This window comes from Dermacentor albipictus, unplaced genomic scaffold, assembly GCF_038994185.2.
Source record: "Dermacentor albipictus isolate Rhodes 1998 colony unplaced genomic scaffold, USDA_Dalb.pri_finalv2 scaffold_79, whole genome shotgun sequence".
Taxonomy (NCBI): Eukaryota; Metazoa; Arthropoda; class Arachnida; order Ixodida; family Ixodidae; genus Dermacentor; species Dermacentor albipictus.
In genome coordinates this window covers 234325-252756 of record NW_027225633.1, presented here as the reverse complement: position 1 = coordinate 252756, position 18432 = coordinate 234325, and the positions used below count along the sequence as shown (strand labels likewise).

Below are 18432 nucleotides of genomic sequence, written 5' to 3'. Positions count from 1 at the left end.
ATTGAAATACTTCCAACAGCGTCTGAAGAAAATCCGCCTTGTAATTTAGAGTAGCTGCAGCTAGGCTTCATTGCGACGTGCGATATCGGCCATGCCGCTTTCTGCGTGCGCGCATTGTTCGGTGCGCATCATGGCTCCACGAACGTGTGCGCGCCTTTATTAACTGTCTTGTTAATGGATCCATTGACTATTGAAGCACTTTCATCAGCGTCTGAAGAAAGTCCGCCTTGTAATTTAGAGTAGCTGCAGCTAGGCTTCATTGCGACGTGCGATATCGGCCATGCCGCTTTCTGCGTGCGCGCATTGTTCGGTGCGCATCATGGCTCCACGAACGTGTGCGCGCCTTTATTAACTGTCTTGTTAATGGATCCATTGACTATTGAAGCACTTTCATCAGCGTCTGAAGAAAATCCGCCTTGTAATTTAGAGTAGCTGCAGCTAGGCTTCATTGCGACGTGCGATATCGGCCATGCCGCTTTCTGCGTTCGCGCATTGTTCGGTGCGCATCATGGCTCCACGAACGTGTGCGCGCCTTTATTAACTGTCTTGTTAATGGATCCATTGACTATTGAAGCACTTTCATCAGCGTCTGAAGAAAATCCGCCTTGTAATTTAGAGTAGCTGCAGCTAGGCTTCATTGCGACGTGCGATATCGGCCATGCCGCTTTCTGCGTGCGCGCATTGTTCGGTGCGCATCATGGCTACACGAACGTGTGCGCGCCTTTATTAACTGTCTCGTTAATGGATGCAGTGACTATTGAAATACTTCCAACAGCGTCTGAAGAAAATCCGCCTTGTAATTTAGAGTAGCTGCAGCTAGGCTTCATTGCGACGTGCGATATCGGCCATGCCGCTTTCTGCGTGCGCGCATTGTTCGGTGCGCATCATGGCTCCACGAACGTGTGCGCGCCTTTATTAACTGTCTCGTTAATGGATGCAGTGACTATTGAAATACTTCCAACAGCGTCTGAAGAAAATCCGCCTTGTAATTTAGAGTAGCTGCAGCTAGGCTTCATTGCGACGTGCGATATCGGCCATGCCGCTTTCTGCGTTCGCGCATTGTTCGGTGCGCATCATGGCTCCACGAACGTGTGCGCGCCTTTATTAACTGTCTCGTTAATGGATCCATTGACTATTGAAGCACTTTCATCAGCGTCTGAAGAAAATCCGCCTTGTAATTTAGAGTAGCTGCAGCTAGGCTTCATTGCGACGTGCGATATCGGCCATGCCGCTTTCTGCGTGCGCGCACTGTTCCGTGCGCATCATGGCTCCACGAACGTGTGCGCGCCTTTATAACTGTCTTGTTAATGGATGCAGTGACTATTGAAATACTTCCAACAGCGTGTGAAGAAAATCCGCCTTGTAATTTAGAGTAGATGCAGCTAGGCTTCATTGCGACGTGCGACATCGGCCATGCCGCTTTCTGCGTGCGCGCATTGTTCGGCGCGCATCATGGCTCCACGAACGTGTGCGCGCCTTTATTAACTGTCTTGGTAATGGATGCAGTGACTATTGAAATACTTCCAAGAGCGTGTGAAGAAAATCCGCCTTGAAATTTAGAGTAGATGTAGCTAGGCTTCATTGCGACGTGCGACACCGGCCATGCCGCATCTGCGTGCGCGCACTGTTCCGTGCGCATCATGGCTCCACGAACGTGTGCGCGCCTTTATTAACTGTCTTGTTAATGGATCCATTGACTATTGAAGCACTTTCATCAGCGTCTGAAGAAAATCCGCCTTGTAATTTAGAGTAGATGCAGCTAGGCTTGATTGCGACGTGCGACACCGGCCATGCCGCTTTCTGCGTGCGCGCATTGTTCGGTGCGCATCATGGCTCCACGAACGTGTGCGCGCCTTTATTAACTGTCTTGTTAATGGATCCATTGACTATTGAAGCACTTTCATCAGCGTCTGAAGAAAATCCGCCTTGTAATTTAGAGTAGCTGCAGCTAGGCTTGATTGCGACGTGCGATATCGGCCATGCCGCTTTCTGCGTGCGCGCATTGTTCGGTGCGCATCATGGCTCCACGAACGTGTGCGCGCCTTTATTAACTGTCTCGTTAATGGATGCAGTGACTATTGAAATACTTCCAACAGCGTCTGAAGAAAATCCGCCTTGTAATTTAGAGTAGCTGCAGCTAGGCTTCATTGCGACGTGCGATATCGGCCATGCCGCTTTCTGCGTGCGCGCATTGTTCGGTGCGCATCATGGCTCCACGAACGTGTGCGCGCCTTTATTAACTGTCTCGTTAATGGATGCAGTGACTATTGAAATACTTCCAACAGCGTCTGAAGAAAATCCGCCTTGTAATTTAGAGTAGCTGCAGCTAGGCTTGATTGCGACGTGCGATATCGGCCATGCCGCTTTCTGCGTGCGCGCATTCTTCGGTGCGCATCATGGCTCCACGAACGTGTGCGCGCCTTTATTAACTGTCTCGTTAATGGATGCAGTGACTATTGAAATACTTCCAACAGCGTGTGAAGAAAATCCGCCTTGTAATTTAGAGTAGATGCAGCTAGGCTTGATTGCGACGTGCGACATCGGCCATGCCGCTTTCTGCTTGCGCGCATTGTTCGGTGCGCATCATGGCTCCACGAACGTGTGCGCGCCTTTATTAACTGTCTCGTTAATGGATGCAGTGACTATTGAAATACTTCCAACAGCGTGTGAAGAAAATCCGCCTTGAAATTTAGAGTAGATGTAGCTAGGCTTCATTGCGACGTGCGACACCGGCCATGCCGCATCTGCGTGCGCGCACTGTTCCGTGCGCATCATGGCTCCACGAACGTGTGCGCGCCTTTATAACTGTCTTGTTAATGGATGCAGTGACTATTGAAATACTTCCAACAGCGTGTGAAGAAAATCCGCCTTGTAATTTAGAGTAGATGCAGCTAGGCTTCATTGCGACGTGCGACATCGGCCATGCCGCTTTCTGCGTGCGCGCATTGTTCGGCGCGCATCATGGCTCCACGAACGTGTGCGCGCCTTTATTAACTGTCTTGGTAATGGATGCAGTGACTATTGAAATACTTCCAAGAGCGTGTGAAGAAAATCCGCCTTGTAATTTAGAGTAGCTGCAGCTGGGCTTTATTGCGACGTGCGACATCGGCCATGCCGCTTTCTGCGTGCGCGCATTGTTCGGTGCGCATCATGGCTCCACGAACGTGTGCGCGCCTTTATTAACTGTCTCGTTAATGGATGCAGTGACTATTGAAATACTTTATTAACTGTCTTGTTAATGGATGCATTGACTATTGAAGTACTTTCATCAGCGTGTGAAGAAAATCCGCCTTGTAATTTAGAGTAGCTGCAGCTAGGCTTCATTGCGACGTGCGACATCGGCCATGCCGCGTTCTGCGTGCGCGCATTGTTCGGCGCGCATCATGGCTCCACGAACGTGTGCGCGCCTTTATTAACTGTCTTGTTAATGGATGCAGTGACTATTGAAATACTTCCAACAGCGTGTGAAGAAAATCCGCCTTGTAATTTAGAGTAGATGCAGCTAGGCTTCATTGCGACGTGCGACATCGGCCATGCCGCTTTCTGCGTGCGCGCATTGTTCGGTGCGCATCATGGCTCCACGAACGTGTGCGCGCCTTTATTAACTGTCTCGTTAATGGATGCAGTGACTATTGAAATACTTCCAACAGCGTGTGAAGAAAATCCGCCTTGTAATTTAGAGTAGCTGCAGCTAGGCTTCATTGCGACGTGCGACATCGGCCATGCCGCGTTCTGCGTGCGCGCATTGTTCGGCGCGCATCATGGCTCCACGAACGTGTGCGCGCCTTTATTAACTGTCTTGTTAATGGATGCAGTGACTATTGAAATACTTCCAACAGCGTGTGAAGAAAATCCGCCTTGTAATTTAGAGTAGCTGCAGCTAGGCTTCATTGCGACGTGCGACATCGGCCATGCCGCGTTCTGCGTGCGCGCATTGTTCGGCGCGCATCATGGCTCCACGAACGTGTGCGCGCCTTTATTAACTGTCTTGTTAATGGATGCAGTGACTATTGAAATACTTCCAACAGCGTGTGAAGAAAATCCGCCATGTAATTTAGAGTAGCTGCAGCTAGGCTTCATTGCGACGTGCGACACCGGCCATGCCGCATCTGCGTGCGCGCACTGTTCCGTGCGCATCATGGCTCCACGAACGTGTGCGCGCCTTTATTAACTGTCTTGTTAATGGATGCAGTGACTATTGAAATACTTCCAACAGCGTGTGAAGAAAATCCGCCTTGTAATTTAGAGTAGCTGCAGCTAGGCTTTATTGCGACGTACGACATCGGCCATGCCGCTTTCTGCCTGCGCGCATTGTTCGGTGCGCATCATGGCTCCACGAACGTGTGCGAGCCTTTATTAACTGTCTCGTTAATGGATGCAGTGACTATTGAAATACTTCCAACAGCGTGTGAAGAAAATCCGCCTTGTAATTTAGAGTAGCTGCAGCTAGGCTTCATTGCGACGTGCGACGCCGGCCATGCCGCATCTGCGTGAGCTCACTGTTCCGTGCGCATCATGGCTCCACGAACGTGTGCGCGCCTTTATTAACTGTCTTGTTAATGGATGCATTGACTATTGAAGTACTTTCATCAGCGTGTGAAGAAAATCCGCCTTGTAATTTAGAGTAGCTGCAGCTAGGCTTCATTGCGACGTGCGACATCGGCCATGCCGCGTTCTGCGTGCGCGCATTGTTCGGCGCGCATCATGGCTCCACGAACGTGTGCGCGCCTTTATTAACTGTCTTGTTAATGGATGCAGTGACTATTGAAATACTTCCAACAGCGTGTGAAGAAAATCCGCCATGTAATTTAGAGTAGATGCAGCTAGGCTTCATTGCGACGTGCGACATCGGCCATGCCGCTTTCTGCGTGCGCGCATTGTTCGGTGCGCATCATGGCTCCACGAACGTGTGCGCGCCTTTATTAACTGTCTTGGTAATGGATGCAGTGACTATTGAAATACTTCCAACAGCGTGTGAAGAAAATCCGCCTTGTAATTTAGAGTAGATGCAGCTAGGCTTGATTGCGACGTGCGACACCGGCCATGCCGCTTTCTGCGTGCGCGCATTGTTCGGTGCGCATCATGGCTCCACGAACGTGTGCGCGCCTTTATTAACTGTCTCGTTAATGGATGCAGTGACTATTGAAATACTTTATTAACTGTCTTGTTAATGGATGCATTGACTATTGAAGTACTTTCATCAGCGTGTGAAGAAAATCCGCCATGTAATTTAGAGTAGCTGCAGCTAGGCTTGATTGCGACGTGCGACACCGGCCATGCCGCATCTGCGTGCGCGCACTGTTCCGTGCGCATCATGGCTCCACGAACGTTTGCGCGCCTTTATTAACTGTCTTGTTAATAGGTGCAGTGACTATTGAAGTACTTCCAACAGCGTGTGAAGAAAATCCGCCTTGTAATTTAGAGTAGCTGCAGCTAGGCTTCATTGCGACGTGCGACATCGGCCATGCCGCGTTCTGCGTGCGCGCATTGTTCGGCGCGCATCATGGCTCCACGAACGTGTGCGCGCCTTTATTAACTGTCTTGTTAATGGATGCAGTGACTATTGAAATACTTCCAACAGCGTGTGAAGAAAATCCGCCATGTAATTTAGAGTAGCTGCAGCTAGGCTTCATTGCGACGTGCGACACCGGCCATGCCGCATCTGCGTGCGCGCACTGTTCCGTGCGCATCATGGCTCCACGAACGTGTGCGCGCCTTTATTAACTGTCTTGTTAATGGATGCAGTGACTATTGAAATACTTCCAACAGCGTGTGAAGAAAATCCGCCTTGTAATTTAGAGTAGCTGCAGCTAGGCTTCATTGCGACGTGCGACATCGGCCATGCCGCTTTCTGCGTGCGCGCATTGTTCGGTGCGCATCATGGCTCCACGAACGTGTGCGCGCCTTTATTAACTGTCTTGGTAATGGATGCAGTGACTATTGAAATACTTCCAACAGCGTGTGAAGAAAATCCGCCTTGTAATTTAGAGTAGCTGCAGCTAGGCTTTATTGCGACGTACGACATCGGCCATGCCGCTTTCTGCGTGCGCGCATTGTCCGGTGCGCGTCATGGCTCCACGAACGTGTGCGCGCCTTTATTAACTGTCTTGTTAATGGATGCAGTGACTATTGAAATACTTTATTAACTGTCTTGTTAATGGATGCATTGACTATTGAAGTACTTTCATCAGCGTGTGAAGAAAATCCGCCTTCTAATTTAGAGTAGATGCAGCTAGGCTTCATTGCGACGTGCGACATCGGCCATGCCGCTTTCTGCGTGCGCGCATTGTTCGGTGCGCATCATGGCTCCACGAACGTGTGCGCGCCTTTATTAACTGTCTTGGTAATGGATGCAGTGACTATTGAAATACTTCCAACAGCGTGTGAAGAAAATCCGCCTTGTAATTTAGAGTAGCTGCAGCTAGGCTTTATTGCGACGTACGACATCGGCCATGCCGCTTTCTGCCTGCGCGCATTGTTCGGTGCGCATCATGGCTCCACGAACGTGTGCGAGCCTTTATTAACTGTCTCGTTAATGGATGCAGTGACTATTGAAATACTTCCAACAGCGTGTGAAGAAAATCCGCCTTGTAATTTAGAGTAGCTGCAGCTAGGCTTCATTGCGACGTGCGACGCCGGCCATGCCGCATCTGCGTGAGCTCACTGTTCCGTGCGCATCATGGCTCCACGAACGTGTGCGCGCCTTTATTAACTGTCTTGTTAATGGATGCATTGACTATTGAAGTACTTTCATCAGCGTGTGAAGAAAATCCGTCTTGTAATTTAGAGTAGCTGCAGCTAGGCTTCATTGCGACGTGCGACATCGGCCATGCCGCGTTCTGCGTGCGCGCATTGTTCGGCGCGCATCATGGCTCCACGAACGTGTGCGCGCCTTTATTAACTGTCTTGTTAATGGATGCAGTGACTATTGAAATACTTCCAACAGCGTGTGAAGAAAATCCGCCTTGTAATTTAGAGTAGCTGCAGCTAGGCTTCATTGCGACGTGCGACACCGGCCATGCCGCATCTGCGTGCGCGCACTGTTCCGTGCGCATCATGGCTCCACGAAAGTGTGCGCGCCTTTATTAACTGTCTTGTTAATAGGTGCAGTGACTATTGAAGTACTTCCAACAGCGTGTGAAGAAAATCCGCCATGTAATTTAGAGTAGCTGTAGCTAGGCTTCATTGCGACGTGCGACATCGGCCATGCCGCGTTCTGCGTGCGCGCATTGTTCGGCGCGCATCATGGCTCCATGAACGTGTGCGCGCCTTTATTACCTGTCTTGTTAATGGATGCAGTGACTATTGATATACTTCCAACACCGTGTGAATAAAATCCGCCTTGTAATTTAGAGTACACAGTAAAATAATTTACACCCTTGATGGTGAGAATTGCGAATCATAACACCCTTGAAGGGTGTTTTCATTCAAGAAATATCCCATCATCATGACTTTTTGCGAAGCATAGGGCAGTTCTAGATGCCATAACACCCTTTTACCCACCGAAAGGGTGCACTGACTAAGAATATTGGGGGTGGGTGCAAGGGTGTTTTTGTTTGTTTTTATCACATTCAGAAACATACAATTGCACGAAGAGACGGCGTGTCCCACGGCACTAAAAACCAGTGGCGGATCCAGAAATGGGCCCTGCCTTAACCCAAGCCCTTCCCCCCCGAGACATTGTCGGGCTTTCAACGCCGACAAAACTCGTGAAGAGAGTCCCCCTCCGTTTCACTGTGTGTTTTGATAAGCCATTGTAAATATGTCCTGGGAAAAACCTGTTGCTGAAGCACTACTATCTATTATGTCACAGTGTTCTAGGTGGCACACAGTTCCTAAATGTCGTCACGCACAAATTCCGCGGAATCCAAAAGCGCGCACCTACTTTTTCTAGTATTGAATACTTAACCAAAAGAAAAATCTTCAAAATGTTTTCAGCAAGGCAGAACTAGTGCAGCTGTTGCTTTTGGGACGCCAGGAATCTAGCAAAATGAATAGGCCACGTGAGAGCATGCAGCTGGACGCGCTACAATTGCTCTAAAGCAGTGCGGTCGTCTACACAGTAAAATAATTTACACCCTTGATGGTGAGAATTGCGAATCATAACACCCTTGAAGGGTGTTTTCATTCAAGAAACATCCCATCATCATGACTTTTTGCGAAGCATAGGGCAGTTCTAGATGCCATAACACCCTTTTACCCACCGAAAGGGTGCACTGACTAAGAATATTGGGGGTGGGTGCAAGGGTGTTTTTGTTTGTTTTTATCACATTCACAAACATACAATTGCACGAAGAGACGGCGTGTCCCACGGCACTAAAAACCAGTGGCGGATCCAGAAATGGGCCCTGCCTTACCCCAAGCCCTTCCCCACCGAGACATCTGGGGCTTTCAAAGCCCACAAAACTCCTGAAGAGAGTCCCCCTCCGTTTCACTGTCTGTTTTGATAAGCCATTTTAAATATGTCCAGGGAAAAGCCTGTTGCTGAAGCACTACTATCTATTATGTCACAGTGTTCTAGGTGGCACACAGTTCCTAAATGTCGTCACGCACAAATTCCGCGCAATCCAAAAGCGCGCACCTACTTTTTCTAGTATTGAATACTTAACCAAAAGAAAAATGTTCAAAATGTTTTCAGCAAGGCAGAACTAGTGCAGCTCTTGCTTTTGGGACGCCAGGAATCTAGCAAAATGAATAGGCCACGTGACAGCATGCAGCTGGACGCGCCACAATTGCTCTAAAGCAGTGCGGTCGTCTAGATTTCTTTCAAGCATGACAAAACAGGTAGAAAAGGGTGCGACGAACCATACGCGGACAAAAGATACGCTGATTCGAGAAGCTTTGACCCCACCTGACCTTCTTTCGCCGAATCAATAACCCCAATTCGTTCTGCTTCTCTCAAGTTTATAAACAAGGTAGGTTCGTTGGCAAACTTGATCCTTCTCACCCACCACAATGCTTTGCTCAAGCAGCATCTGCAGAAAGAGCCGTGCAACACGCTCATGGCTTCGCGTCTGCGTCAATTTACGAAGCTGGCTGTACAAAAAGAAACTATTAAGTTTGTAGTTGTATAGTAAAGGAACGTTCTACTGGCTTACAAACAGCTTCCTGAACGGAGTGCTCAAAAAGAAAGGGAGAATAATCTAAGAAAGTATAGAGAACCAACGTACAACTTGCGATGCATAAAGTATTTACAACACCGACTAACAACGGTATTTACTGAAATATTTCCCCTCCCAAATTGGAGACAGTAATATTGCATGCATGAATAGGATAACAAGCCAATCATTGTAGATATAACGAGATTCCAGAAATTTGCGGGGCATTTGCAGACCCATCTTTGTTCACGGAACAGTGGTGAGGCATTTTTCAAGTGTGCGCGCTACTGCCTACCTGCCAAGTACGTTCGCGATGTCTTGGCATATGCAGACCTGCGCGAGGCTCGCCCGTCTCCCCTCGCGAGACGGGTAGGACAGGTGCACATGCTGAATACGGGAAAGAAATACTTTGCAGGATGAAATTGAATTTTGTCAAAACACCAGAGCTCTGGATTGCAGGTTACAGCGTGCACAGGGGCGCTCTGCCAGATTTTAAAGCGAAGCTTTCTATGCCTCCTCCCTCACTCTTTCCGATTCTGCTGCTGCTGCTGCTGCTGTCACTGGCTTGCCAGCCGCGTCGGTGGGTGGTTTGAGGGCGTGCATAATGAACATGAGAGGGACGCGGGGAAGGCGTGTGCGAGTCCTTTTAGCGAGGACTTCGTGGGCATCGCTACAATACTCTTTGGACCTCTTTGGCCGTCACAATGCCCACTGAAACACCCTGGCCATCGACACAATGCCCTCTGCAAGACTAATTACGCGTTAGCCCCCTTCTGCCCACCCCCACCCACCGCAAAAGTAGTGCAGAAGGTGCAGCACTTACTTTTTTGCACTCACATGCAACAGCGCAGAGGAGAGACAGTATGGTACTAAGGGGAGACAAGAGAATGCTTAAAGCCAACACCCAGACGAAATGTCATCACAGTTCCCACACTTTGCCAGGAAATTGTTGTTGTCATTCAATAGCCTTTACCACAGCTGCACCCTCGCCGAGCAAAGGGGTTCGGCGGTGGTATAGGCACAGCTATGGAATGGGAACAATACTAAATTGCTCTGCTCGTGGTAGTTTGAGGCCGAGCGTAGTTGGGTCGAAAATGACTTGTCTACCGCATGCACAAAATACCTCGATTTTGAATATATCTTCCTCATTACCCGTCAAACTGCTATTATAAGCAACTGCAGTAAGACAAAGACCGACATCAGATTATGACAACGACAACTCATGGTGCTGTCCACCAGAGGGGAATCGTTGTTATATTTGTTCTTTCTTTTGAGCGGTCATAGGCCCCACTCGCTCACCCGCTCATAAAAACAAAGAAAAAAAAAACCCCGAGATCTGGATTCGCTTCGGTTGCACTTTCACGACAGCAGGCAAAGAAAGACTTTTCGTACTTGGAAACTTAAGGTTTTCGTGTAATTCTGCACATGTGAAATTTCGTGGTGTCGCCTATACGTTTAGAAAGCTATTATGCAAGTACTTTTATATCTGCCGTTAATCCAAGCTATTTAAAATTTGAGTGAGCACTCCAGTTCAGAAATATGAGCATTGTGAACTTCTTGTAAATGCCAATTAAAGCTTTTTTTCTCTCTCTGTTTCTCTGTGCATAAAAGAAAAGACAGACTCGCAAGTACCTCTGTATCTTATACAATCAGGAAGGGCCACGTCTCTTTACAAATGAACGTCCAAGCAAACAAACAAAAAAGAAAGCATCGACAAATAAATTCACTTACACGCAGTTACCAGCCCACCTTTGCGCCATTTGATTTGATATCAGCCCATGTTTCTGGAAATAAATTTCCAGTGAAACTACCCGTAAACACAGAAAATGGCTTAGAGGTAGTGTAAAATAAATAGCTTTGAAAGTAATACACACACATAGTTGAAAGAATATTTGTTGTTATGCCTTGAAAACGAAACCGAAATTGAAATAACTTCCCCCGACGGGTGTCGCCGCTATCGCCGCTACGTCATTTCCTGCGTCTCGCGGTGGGCAGCCGGGAGCACATGTGTGTGTTCTCCGTGACATTCTTGAAGTTGTGAGTAATTAGATTGTTTTTTGCTGCGTTTAGGTTGTACCACCTCGTTGTTTTCGTGTACTTTTGTGCTCATCGACGCGAAGTGAGCGTCCGGAGTGAAGGAGACGCGATTATGCGTGAGAAAGAAGGGCACCAGCGGCCTACGACATCGGTGTTTCTTTGTGACAGTGTGTTTACTACGCCTACGACGGCCGTCATTCGTGGCGAAGGAGAAAACATCTTCCATTCGGCCTGAACAGTGATGAAGTGGACGTTTTGTTTTTCGGCGGAATGCATCGTCAACATGGTCCATCCACTACGTAAACGAAACGGCGTGCCCAGAGTACAGATCGTGACAGCGCTCCGCCTTCAAACCGAGGGCCTTTTGCAAGGCGCATGAACTGCTCTTATAAAAGGTACGTACGTAGCCACGTTCAGCGTCGCGTTTTTTATGGTGCGTCATTGTGGTAGTAATTTTCGCGTAATTTATTTAAAGGACAGCGCAAGGTGTGTTGGATGCGAGTGTAGTATATGTACTCCTGGCGTAGCCTATGGGCACCGAATGTGAAAAAGAAAAAAAAAATGAATGTTTCATTGTTCACGTGTCCTCAACTAGAGTTGTAGAGAATTAAGTACTGCTACGCGTCAGTATTCGGCGCAGGCAGGGAAATAATACTTTGGTTTGACTAATTGGTTCTTTCTGTTACCAAAGATGGGCGCAGACTTATACCGGTGTCACACGGCCACTTTCGAGCACGATTGAGCGCGTTCTGGATCGAAATTTTCGACCGCGATTGGCTCCCGTCCACCGATTGTGCAACGAGGCCAAACGCGTCCAGAAATTCGATTCCAGTCAGGATCGATCGCGGCCAAAAGTGTGCAGTGTGACAACCGTATGAAATGTCGCTTGTGTACTTTCACTCAATTGTTATTATTTATTTATTTTTTTGTCGGAGGTCCCGTGGTAGGTAATGGCGCAGGCAGCTTGCAATGCTTGTGGTTTCATGACTAGAACTAATGCAAAACAAAAGAACCACGACAATCCCGGCTATGTACTTATCAATCGCTTTAAGTTTTGCTCGTTTGTTATAGAAGCTGTCGTGCTGTTGCGGATGAATGCGTGGTTGCGCTATTTGTTTATAAATTTATCTTTTTGATAAATAAGCACACCGAGCCTAATCAATCTTCTTCTCGTCCTTGTACTCGTTTCTTGGTTTCACGCAGGCGTGCTTATTATTACTACTATTTGTTTTCTTGTTGTGTGACTGAACCCTGCCTAAGGCGTCCTGTCAGTTGTCAACAGTATTTCTGAAATGAATTGCACTTAGCGTCCTACGGTTATTGTACGCTTCACTACCTTATTTTAATGTCTAGTTATAAAGTGTATGGTTATTGTAACTATTCTCGGCCTTTATATATGTATTTATTAAGCTGTTAAATGCTTAATTGTATTTGCAGTTTTTAGAGGTTCTTTTATTGAGTCGTCAATCTCGAATGGTATTAATGGTGGGTTGTTTTCTTGTGCCCATGCAGTTGCAGTCAGCATGAAGCAATTGCATGGGAACCGACTGGCTGTCTTGGGCCTACACGTTGCTGAAAAGACAGTGAAGACGTCTGACCCGACAGGTATACTTTTTTCATCACAATTGGCCTACATATTTTTTTCACCGGAGGATGAAGACCTCCCCCAGTGAGCTCCAATTACCCCTGTCTTGCGCTAGCTGATTCGAAGTGAAGCCTGCAAAATTTTTTGACTTCATCGTAGTCTACTTCTCTACCGTCCTTGACTACCCTTCTCTTCTCTTGGCATCCATTCTGTAACTCGAATGTGCCACCGGTTATCTGCCCTATGCATTACATGGTTGGAGAAGGCACTTGGGCTAGTTGGTGCTCATTGCAGACTTGAGACATCAATAACTAGCGTGAAAAAGACAACATCAAGAAGCACATAATAAAGAAGTCTAGACTTCAACTGAAGTTTTTGCTACACAGAAACATGGAATGCACAGAATGTCGACGGACAGAAACAACACAGGAGCTATCGGAACAAATTTATGAACAGGTTAATTTCACTTACGAACATTCTTGGTAAGAGCCAGAGACGGGTGCTTACACACCTATTCCCCACTTTTTTGATGCAAAGTGGTTCGTATATTTCCCTATGTACCTGCTTCTGGAGCTGCCTGAGCACACGATTGCTTTGAAACTGCTCGGTGCATGAGCACGTATGGCGATGATTGGCCATGTGGCCACCAGCCACCAAGGCACTCTAGCTGCCCTATGTGTCCTCAAGCCAAACAGGTCGGTGTTTAAACGACCGCTTGGGGGAACAAAGATAGGGCAGCTGTCATGGCTGGTGGCCATCTGGCCAATCATTGCTGTAAGTGCTCATGCACTGAGCAGTTTCAAAGCACTCATCTGCCCACGCGGCTCTAAAGGCAGGTCGACATGAAAATATTCGAAGCACTTTGCATCGAAAAGCAGGTGATAAGTGTGTAAGCACCCCTTCCCTTGCTCTCGCCAAAAAAGAGTGTTCGTATGTCGAAATGAACCTGCCCATCGATTGGCTCCAATACCTCCTGTGTCAGGCAGGGAAAAGGAAAGATAAATGTTGCTTCGATGCGTTGAGGTCGCATCCCCTAAATCCTATGTTTCTGCGTAGCCAAAATTTCAGTTGAAGCCTAGAGTTCTGTCCTGTGTGCTTCTAGCTGTCGTCCGTTGTCTTTTTCGCGCTAGTTAATGATGTCTCACGTCTGCACTACATGGCCTGACCAGCTCCCGTTTTTTACTCTTTATGTCAGCTAGGATATCAGCTCCTTCATCTACTTTCTGAACCACGCTGCTGTCTTCCTGTTTCTGCTGCCATCAGGATAGGAGTGGACATGACAAATGAAACTGAATGTCATTTAGACAGAGGAGCAGTGAGACTTCCTGTGCTTTACCTTTTGCTGTTGTACATAATAGTTGAAATTGCACCAACACATCTTTTCCACCTTGTGATTTTCCCATAGCTGTGGCAAATAAATATACAGGCTTTAAGAAACTAGAAATGCAGTTTGCCTAAGAAAGAGAATACTCTTGCACCTAAAGGTAATGTGTATGGTGCTCTGACTCTTTTGATGCATGTGCCTTGAGAGGTGTTGACGTTGTTCTTCATTTCTTTCTCAGTAAGCTTTACTTGATGGGTCTGACTTTGTATAAAGAAATAAGTTCTAAAGAAACCATAATACCTAACAGGCAGAATTGTCGAGGTTGAAAGTCAAGTTTTCTTTCATGACATTTTTTTCAGGCTGTACTAGTTGATCCATGATGTTCGACAGACAGCGCAGACTTGTACAAGGGACGTCAAAAGTGGCGAGAAATGGAACAAATGCTATCGCCTCTTTCTCCATCCTTTGTCGAGTTCACATTGTCTAACGTCATCGACCAATACCAACTAGCCCGTTTGCGTACCTGTACTAGTTGAGCCATTTATACTATGGTACTCTAAACCAAATGTGATAAATTCAAAATTGGTGCCTTTTCTATCTTTGTACAAATACCTGTTTCATAAAATAGTTTAAAGTGCTATGGTTGATGTCATGTTTCGACACCACCATAACCTCATAAAATATCTTCATGGATGCAAAAGGTGCCTCTTGTGCAAGTTCCGTTCTAGCCTGACACGGAAAACAAACCTGGCAGAAGGTAGAGCACATGCTCTTTTGTAAACAAAACGCATGATTGCATTTTCTTGGCAGTTATTGCAATGTTTTCTGATGTTTATCTGCATGAACATTAATTATCTCAGCTGCTAAAGACACATCACTAGACACTGTGAGCAGAAAAAAGTGATTGTGCAGTACTGTTGAAGTCATGCAACATTATGTTTAAGCAAACTGGCAGGGATGCTAGCTGTTAAAAAGGAAAAGCTGACTTCTAGAAAAATTTGCACTCCTAAATGTGGAATTGAAATTCACTATGCTTATAAGCTACGAAAGATTTCCAGGATGATCAGACTAGTTACACTGGCCATTTGCTGATTCAATAAGGTTCACTGAAGCTTGTTTTTAAATTCACACTGTTTTTATTCAGGGTGATGATTTTCAGTCTTGTGGAATTTTTAAGTATAGTCCTGTTGCATATAGCATAATTCTAGTCCTTGAGCAGGAATATTCAAACACGCAGATATATCTAGCACAAGAAATCAAAACATATTAAACTAATTAAAAAAAATTATTATCTTTCGAATGAATTACATTATAGCTAATATAACCGAAAAGAAAGGGGCTTAACCAAGAAACCCGATGTTTATTAATCATATCCTAAGAAGCCAGCAAACACTTACACCAAGGACAAGTTAGGGTAAATTACTTGTGATTAACAAATGAAATAAAGAAATGATAAATTAATGGAAATGAAAGTGGATGAAAAAACAGCTTGCTGCAGGTGGGGAACGAACCCACGTCTTTGCATTACGCGTTAGATGCTTTACCAATTCAGCTACTGCGGGCGCCGTTTCCCCATCACTTTCTTGGGTATTTATGCTTCCTAGTAGAACGCTGGGAGTGTTTGCCAGCGCCACCACATATCTGGGGCACATATTGTAATTTACGAATCATAGCCAGTGAGATTACAAGGTGTATCTACTTGGAATTGATTTCCAGAATGGCGTCAGTTTGGAGATATGCACCATCAAACTTGCCGGAAAAATGCACTGTTGTTCCACTTACTTGTTTAACAAAATGTACTTTTATGCACTGAGGCACAAAAGTGGGTTGTGCACTGATGCACAACCCACTACTTTACCAGTAGTACTGAAAACATTTTGGCTCTTTATCATTAATGCACTGATGTTTAAGCTATAGAATGTCACTTGCCCCATCTTCCTATCTCTTCACGTTCCAAAGTAATCGAGCAATGCATGGCATCCAGTGGTGATGTCCGGTTGAAACAGTGGGCTGTGATTGAATTTCTCACTGCGGATGGTTCTGCGCCCTTCAACATTCATTGCCATCTGAAAGCAGTTTACGGGGATGCCTGTGTTGAAATCAGCACTGTGCGTAGGTGGGCAAGTACTGAGAAACATCAAAATCCAGCCGCATCAAATGTCCAGGATCAGCACCGAACTGGACAGCCCACAATGGCTTCTTGTGAGGATCATCAACATCAGGCAGACGAGTTGAATCGGGTCAATCGTAGGATCAAGCAACACCAGATTGCAGCAACACTCGCTATTTCCATTGGTTCAGTGAACCACATAATTAAAAACCTCCTGGGTTACAAGAATTGAACTTGTTGGCTATGCTTCGACTTTCTCATGTCAGTCGTCAGTTACCGTGACACCCTACAAGCGCAAGTCTTCTTGTAACGCAGGTCTTTAATGATGTGGTTCACTGAGGCAATGGAAATGGCGAGTGTTGTAATCTGGTGTTGCTTGATCCTGCGATTGCAGCGAGTCAACTCATCTGCTGATGTTCATGACCCTCATCAGAAGCCATTGTGGGCCATCCATTTCGGTGCTGATCCGGGAGATTTGATGTGGTAGGATTTTGGTCTTTCACAGTCCTTGCCCACCTCTGCACAGTGCTGACGTCAACACAGGCATTCCTGTAAACTGCAGTCAAATGGCCATGAATGTTGATATGCGCACAACCTTCCCCAGTCAGAAATTCAATTACAGCCTGTTGTTTCAACTGGATGTCACCACTGGATGCCATGAATTGCTCGATTACTCTGGAACGAGAAGAGATAGGAAGGCGAGGCAAGTGACATTCGATAGCTTAAGCATAAATGCATCAATGATAAAAAGTTCAAAAAGTTTGCTGTAATATTGGCAAAGTAGTGGGCTTGGAGGCAATAATTTCTGAATTGCCCTCATATAGTTGTGTAGCCTGTCTCTCCTACATTCATGATGTGGCAGATTAAATGCCTTATTCTTTCGAAATAACGATTTCCTGGAAGTGAGCACTATCTGTGCTTGTTTTCTTTAACCTGCTCTTCATGTGATCTTGAAATATTAAAGTGAATGATGCAGGGAAGTGCTGCTAGTCATGTTTCGTGTACTTTTCCTGACATTAAATTGCAACAAATCATTTTGCAGGTAGAAAAGAAGCAGATGGCTACAGTGATCAATGAAGAAATGGCTTCATCTATGATGGCTCGCCTTAGGACATTGGAATGGAGCTACAAAAAGGCATCATCATCCTCGCCTGTGCCCTGGAACTTTGGTTTGAATGAGACTGTTCTTCAATGTAGAACGGCCGCAAGACTTGTCACCACAAGGCATAGTGCAAGCTCAAAATATTGTACAGGAGGCTAGAATAAATGACCCTCCATGCAGTCACTCTGTATCTGTGATAAATGGGACCAATTCACGCAGAACACTCACAAGTGATAATGTGTTTTCTCTCAAAGTTGCTATGCAGTGCGTTTGTAAACACATTACCTATTGTATGCACACCATACATAACATTTCTGTGTGCTAGCCTAACTGCAGACTTAGAAACAAACAATGAAGTGCATATGTACCCGCTTCCACATGCCGTACTTCAAGGGCTATTATATTGCTCATTACACCCGATAGGTGAAGGGGTAATATATTCCTGATCACACCCTTACACCCCATGGGTCGAAGGGTAATATGTTGTTCAAAACACCCTCAAGGGATAGGGTGTTATTGGAATATAGAATAACCATCATAAGGGTGTAATTCCCTATAAAACCCAGCTTTTTCAAGGGTGCTAGGGGGTTAGTTATAGACACCGAAAAAAACCCTTAGGGGTGTAAATTATTTTACAGTGTAGGTTTCTTTCAAGCATGACAAAACAGGCAGAAAAGGGTGCGACGAACGATACGCGGACAAAAGATACGCCGATTCCAGAAGCTTTGACCCCACCTGACCTTCTTTCGCCGAATCAATAACCCCAATTCGTTCTGCTTCTCTCAAGTTTATAAACAAGGTAGGTTCGTTGGAAAACTTGAGCCTTCTCACGCACCACTATGCTTTGCTCAAGCAGAATCTGCAGAAAAAGCCGTGCAAAACGCTCGTGGCTTCGCGTCTGGGTCAATTTACGAAGCTGGCTGTACAAAAAGAAACTATTAAGTTTGTAGTTGTATAGTAAAGGAACGTTCTACTGGCTTACAAACAGCTGCCTGAACGGAGTGCTCAAAAAGAAAGGGAGAATAATCTAAGAAAGTATAGAGAACCAACGTACAACTTGCGATGCATAAAGTATTTACAACACCGACTAACAACGGTATTTACTGAAATATTTCCCCTCCCAAATTGGAGACAGTACTATTGCATGCATGAATAGGATAACAAACCAATCATTGT

General features: G+C 46.1%; 1 long non-coding RNA gene across 1 annotated transcript; it reads left to right on the top strand.

Moving 5' to 3' along the window:
- Positions 1-11098: 11098 nt before the first annotated feature.
- On the top strand, positions 11099-17448 carry LOC139053214 (uncharacterized). Its single transcript, XR_011510314.1, has 3 exons — positions 11099-11530; positions 12648-12740; positions 17197-17448. It is a non-coding gene; the product is annotated as an uncharacterized lncRNA (long non-coding RNA).
- Positions 17449-18432: the final 984 nt, after the last annotated feature.